Below are 6,852 nucleotides of genomic sequence, written 5' to 3'. Positions count from 1 at the left end.
GATCCTTCCTTAGCTCCTAAGTTTTGGCAACACCCCCTCTTTGCCCCAGCCCTGGGAATACCAGTTGCTTCCTTCCTTTGTGGATCACTGAGTTACCTTAGCATTTCCTCTTTGTCAGTTTAGCATTTTAACAACTCTGGCTAGTTCTCTGTATTAAATTCCTCTGTTTAATGATTCCTGTGTCTTTTCCTGACTGCTGGAGTAGTTGGTATCAGAAGGGGTCTCAGGAAACATCCTCAAAGATGAGTTTAAGAAAAAAGTGCCATGGACATTTGTGGCTAATTCAGTAATCTGTGGTCTGTTTTATATTCACAACTCAATCTTCGCTCCTGCATTTGTGCCTGTCAGCTGTAGTAGTAACAAAAGTACCTTTCTTGTTCTGTAGAGTAGTTTTGGGATTAAAGGTAGGACTTGCAGAAAGCCCTAGTGTGCTTTATATAGCTCTTGAGTTTGATGACATTTTTGTTTTCTGGTTTTCCGGTATACTTGTAGGTTTTTTATCTAATAAGTAGGATTTTGTGATTGTTTGGGGATGAGCATGTGACCAGTCTTTTTTTTTTTTTTTCAAGATTACCTCGAGATTTGAGTGGGTTTTTTTTTAATGTATTAGTTTCATTTGTAGGAAACTTCACACCACTTAATTCTTACTGTGTAACAATCGCCCCTCACCCAACCTCACCACTGATGAGAACACGCAGCTGCTGCTTTCCTTCCGCATGGGCCCTCTTCACAGGGGGCCGGCGTATGGTCCTGTTGCCGTTCTTTCATCCTTCCTACTTCTGCTCAGTAGTTCTCACATGATCAAACTTAATCAGAAACTAGATGGTCAGGCCCTTGGATTGAGCTGAGCCTAAGCCACAGCCCCAGGTGAGAGGCAGAGGCTGCTGCACTTGGGGGCAGGTGGGCAGAGCCTCCAGCGGCCCTGTGACCACAGTTTGGCCAACAAACGGGAGTTCAACTTGACTAAGTGGTTTCTGGGAAAGGGTTTTATTCCTAAAAAGAGACACAAACAGCCTGGCGGGCGTGGCTCAGCGGTTGAGCATCGACCTAGGATCCAGGAGATCGGGGTTCGATTCCCGGTCAGGGCACAGGCCCGGGTTGCGAGATCCATGCCCCAGTAAGGGGCGTGCAGGAGGCAGCCCTCCGATGAGCCTCTCTCATCACTGATGTTTCTATCCCTCACTCTCTTTCTCTCTCTGAAATCCATTAAAAAAATCAAAAAGAGACACAAACAGCTACTCCGGGGCCTCAAATTAATCATCTTCGTGGCATGCTTGGCACCGCAGCAGCCACCTCAGAACTGGAAAGGGATTCTGCCTTTGGACAAAGTGTCAAGGCAGACCAGGAAAGTGGGAAGAATCACGTCCTTCCATTGTAGGACTGAGTTAACCTTGTCACCTTACTATGGGAAGTAACAGTTTACCCCACTTTGCTTGGGATTGCCCTTACTAACAGCTGAAAGCGTCCTCCCTGACGTCTCAGGTCCCGTGTGCCCTCAGCCTCCTTCCCAGTGTGTACACTCGCCGCACGCCTGTGGCTCCACCTGTGCCAATGTCTTCCACGTCTCTGGCCCAGCTCACTCATGAGCTCCAAGTACAGAGATCAAGCCAACCTACTGGCACCTCCACCTTCGTCTGTCACACACACCTCAAGAATCGACATTGATGGAAATGGATATTACCTTCTACTTACGAGCCTGCCCCCTCCAAATAGTCTTCCTGTTTTCCCTGTCTCTGTGAAAGGAACTGCCCTGTGCTAACTTCCCAACTCTGAAACTTGAAAAGTGATCCTAGACCTCTCCCTTTTCTGTGCTCTCTTTCCAATTGGCCTTCAAACCCCTTTGAACTGAATCTTCTCCCCAGCCTCCTGCATCGGTTGAAGCCTCACAGTTCTTCATTTGCATCCTCACAGCAGTTGATGACTTGTGTATATATTGTAATTCCCCCTGTCTAAAAAAATACTCTCAAGTTGACTGCGACTATTTATTAAATCCCCTTTTATCATCCAAACACATTCAGAAATCCTATCATCTCTGGAGCATTTTCCCCAAATCAAGAGATTCTCTCCCAGCTCTACCCAAGGTTCAGAGGTAGCTCCTCGAATGGCTTACGTGTTTTACTTCATCAAGTCTCAGGGAGATTCAGAACGTGTCCCAATCTGCAGATCTAGCAAGGTTAGAGCTAGGACAGAGCCCCAAGTCATCTTCTCTCACAGTCTTTGAACATAAATGTGACACCTAAAACTATAAACCCTCTAAAAGAACACATGGGGGGAAATCTCTCAGCAAGGTCCTGAGCCCTCTCGGCCTCACAGAGCAGGTTGACGGGATTGTTAAGAGTGAATGACACTGAAAATGACGGTGGCTAATGCAGTCCCTGCTCTTTAAATATTGGCTCCTTTGTGACTTCTCCATCTTCCCCATGAGTAATCCCAAAACAACTTAGCGCTGCCTGTTTTAGAAAGCCAACAGAAGTATTAAGTGATCGTGCATAAGCTGAACACAGTACCAAGAATGCCGCTGGAACAGCCGGGGTGACCGTTCATTCAGTCTAGCATTTTCATTAGGCTTTTTATGTTTCACAGAAATGGAGGCAGCCCAACCATCTGCTCGGTGCTTATAAAACATATGGGTTGTTCTTAATCGGCTACGCAAATTACCCACACTCCAAGCTGTTAAAATTGAACACAAGCTTCAAATATCTGCTGCTCAACTTTATCAAAAATTCTGTGCTGCGGAGTTCAAAAGTCACACTCTCTGTTCCTTTAGTAGTATTCCTCAGGTCAGGATAGCTCACAGGAGAGCTGGATAAAGAAACTCATGTTCTAGCCCAGCAGGGCGCGGCTCAGCGGTTGAGCATCAACCTAGGATCCAGGAGATCACTGTTCAATTCCTGGTCAGGGCACACGCAGGGTTGCAGGCTCAGTCCCCAGCCGGGAGCATTCGGGAGGCAGCCGATCAGTGACTCTCTCATCATTGATATTTCAACTCTCCCTCTCCATCTCCTTTCCACCCTCTGAAATCAATAAAGATATATTTAAACAAAGAAAAGAAACCCATGGTCTTGGCTGCTTGGAATTGTCTTCACATTGCCCTGATGTCATGCCTTCAGCTAACAGGGAACAACCTTAGGAAAAGCCTGTGGAACCCAGTATTGCCTTTAGTAAGGGAGTGCATTGTAAGCCTAAATTTCTACTTATTTATTTTTTACTCAGATCCCTTGGGAAATTATATGACTATAATACAATGAAATATTTTAGTGGTCCTGGAATCATTGCTGAGGTGCTTCTGCAATAATTCAAACTGCCCATTAGGAGGAGCCAGAGCACTAATGATAAAAACTGCACGTTAAAATATTTACAAATTGTGCCATTTCTATGCTTTCTATTATACACAAAAGGCATATATAATTAAAATGTACCATTTGGTATCTATATATGATATAATTTTGGAAGAGGAATGTAAATCTTTAAAATTATGCCCTACATTTTAACAGTAATTTGAATAGACCTAATGAATTCAGTTTGAACTCGGGAATTTTCCTACAGGAGGCTGAATATTTTTAAGCATAAAGAAGTATTAAGAGGTAAACAGAGTCAATAATGGTTGTTCCTTTTTTTAATCCTCACAGAATGATATGTTTTTACTAATTTTAGAAAGAGGGGAGGGAGGGGAGAGAGAGAGAGAGGGAGAAACATCGATGGGTTGCAGAACCTGCAGCCTTTCAGAGCACAGGGACTATGCTCCAACCAACTGCACCACACCAGCCAGGGCAATAATAGTTTTAAAGATAAGTATTTTGGTAAAAATTATTGTTTTCTTTTCATCTTCACCCTAGAATATGTATTTGTTGGTTTTTAGAAAGGAGAAAGAGGGAGAGAGAGAAAGAAACATTGATGTGAAAGAAAAACATTAATTGGTTGCCTCCCATACACCCCCGACCGAGGATTGAACCCGAAACCTAGGTATGTGCCCCGACCAGGAACTGAGCCCACAACCTTCTGGTGTGTGGGACAACACTCCAACCAGCTGAGCCACCCAGCCAGGGCTATTGTTTTCTTTTTAATCTAGGTGTCATTCAAGGAAGATAAAACTATTTTATTCATTAAATCTACTTGGCATTTGCCCTTTAATTTGTAGCTCTGGACTGCACTCAGAAATTATGACTCATGGCTGTGGGCATCTATTCAGGACCAGGTGAGGAAAGGAGCGGGGGCTTTGATGACACAGTGAGAACGCTGATGGGTAAGGAATCCATAGAGCGTGAAAGGGAAGTAACAAGGGACCAGTTTCCACAGAGGGTCACAGTCCCTGCAAGTCTGGGAAAAAGTTTAAAGAGGACACACAATGTCAAGTACAGCATGGGGAACAAAGAGGCTGGAAGTGTAAAAACTTCTCTAAGGAGGAGAGAGAGAGGGAAATTTTTTTTATTATTATTATTTTGCATTTTGTGCCTGGCATAATTTAAGTGGCACAAATTGGCACTTAAATGAAATCCAGTTTCATACTATAAGAAAGGTCTAATTTCACAGGAAGAAATACTTTAACTTCAAGGCCGTGCAAAACCTCTAGCCGTCACCAGCACCGACATAAAACAGTTGATTTGTTCCTGGATGCTGAGGGTGGCTGCAGCAATTCCAACAAAAGCCTGGCTTGGCCACTGCCAAGGTCATTCCCTGCCCCTCCCTGGTCACTCACTGTCCCGGGCTGCAGGCTGAGGGAGGTGCCTTTCTCCCTTGGCATGAAAGGTCCAGGTTGGTCCTTTCTTCCTTTGCCTTTTCTCCTTGGGCAGGGTTTTTAACTCCACTATTATATTGTTCTCTCACTATCCTGCACCTTAATTTTTACTGTCCAGCAGCTGGTCCCTTTCAGGTTTTTACTGCCATCTTTCCTTTTCTCCACCATTTGTGCAATTTTCTTCATCATCACCATTTTATTATTTTTTTCATCCAGTCTTGCGTATACTTGAAGCTCTTTCCCAGACTGCTGAACCCACTAGGCCCCTGCAAGCAAGCCTAACAGCTGACCCTGGCCTTCCTCCTCTTAGAACTCCACAAGAGGGAGGGGGGAGGTAACCGGCATACTGGGTCCCAGCTAGCAAGCTGCCCAGCCAGCTAGTTCAGGGCGTGCTTCTGTGGCCTGGGGCTGGCCCGGCCAGCAGACCCTCTCTCAGCATTTCAGAAACAACCCTGTAAGGTGTCCCCCAGGTCCCAGCAGGATCACCCACCTCTCTGTGGTCACCTGTCCTGGCAGTTACTTATGAAGTTTATGCCCACTGAGGGCTCACAGAAACTGTACGTATTTCTCTGCAGGAAAATCAGTCATAATTCTGTCCTCAGAGTAGGTTTATTTGAAAATCAAGAATGGTCCTGGCCGGTGTGTTTCAGTTGATTGGAGCATTGTCCCATATACCAGAAGGTGGCCAGTTTGATTCCTGGTCAGGACACATACCCAGGTTGCAGTTGGATCTCCAGGTGGGGCACGTATGTGAGGCAACCCATTGATGTTTCTCTCTCTCTCTCAAATCAATTTTTTAAAACACTCAATACTGAAAATCAAGAATGAATGTCTTAAGCTAATACGACAATCCCCACTTGTTCTTGGTGCTTGGGGCAGGGAAGACAGAAGGACTGAGAAACTGGAGGGGAACAGCCAGACAGATTTTGTATCTCCTTTGCAGAGGCAGTTTTTATTGCATTTTTAACATCTCGCCATTCCTGGACTATGCGTAGCAATTCCTCCTGGAGAAGGGTTCCCATGGCAGCCCTGTGGAATTTCCCTCTTGAATGCTTCTCTATAAACTAGCTTGAACCAACGTGGAGGGATCCACCATCATTTATAAACCACTTTGTAACAAAAGATCTCTGGCGCTAGTCTCCTAGAGAAACAACTCCCCGAGGCAGGCGGGGCGGAGGGGCGGGGAGGGAGACTGGCTGAGCTGCCTCCCGTGCGGGCCTGTGTGACCTCAGCTGCAGAAGCAGCCGCCCGGCTGACCCTAAAGAGGAAACCCTGTTGATCGGCGGTTGTCTGAGCACTCACGCTCATGAAGTTGAAAAGGGCTCATTCTTCGCCTTGTGTGACTTTGCCACTAATGATGCTGATATTAATAACCATGCTCAGACTGAAGCTGTTTCCTCACAGGCTGCAAATGGAAAAAGGAGCCACTGGAGACCGGTGGCTGTGACGCAGCTCGTCTGCCTGGGGACGGGTAAAGCCGGCCCAGCCCGTCACGTCCCCTGACTGTAACTAGGGAGAGGCCCTGAACTCCAACAGATTTCAATTTCAGATTTAAGTCTGCGACTTACTGTGAGTTGGGAAAATTCATTGGATTTTCTTTAGCCTCGATGTTCTTTCATCTATAAAATGAGAATCTGAGGAGTACAAGAATGAAAAATGTCTCCAAGTAAGGTGTCCCAGAAAAACTATATAATTATAAAGGCAGTGTTTATTAAAATACATCTCAGCTGATGGAGCTTATATGTAAGTCCTGAGAGAAACACTGGCTACGGTGTTCAAATTTTCTTCATTTGGTGAAAAAGGAAAAAAAGAAAAAGCCTATTCCCTGAGAGTCAGGCAACCTTGCAGAAGTCAGGTTGGGTCCTTGCGGCCCAGCTGCCCACAAACCCTCTTCCTGCAGCCCCGTGACTTCTGACTTCAGCGCCTTCCCCTCCCTCCTCAGGTGACCGGCCCCCTCTCCCCAAGGAGAAACTGGAGTCGCCCTTGGCTTTCAAGGATTCATTATTGGCCATGTGGAGGCTCTTCGAAGACGATTCTGAAGTGTCCGAAGAGGAACAATATGTGACTTTGTTGGAGCTGGAATTGGAGCCCGGAGCACAGCTTTAGTGCTCTCAGTG

Source organism: Miniopterus natalensis, chromosome 7 (genome assembly GCF_054644295.1).
Source record: "Miniopterus natalensis isolate mMinNat1 chromosome 7, mMinNat1.hap1, whole genome shotgun sequence".
Taxonomy (NCBI): Eukaryota; Metazoa; Chordata; class Mammalia; order Chiroptera; family Miniopteridae; genus Miniopterus; species Miniopterus natalensis.
Note: the sequence above shows the minus strand (reverse complement) of the source record.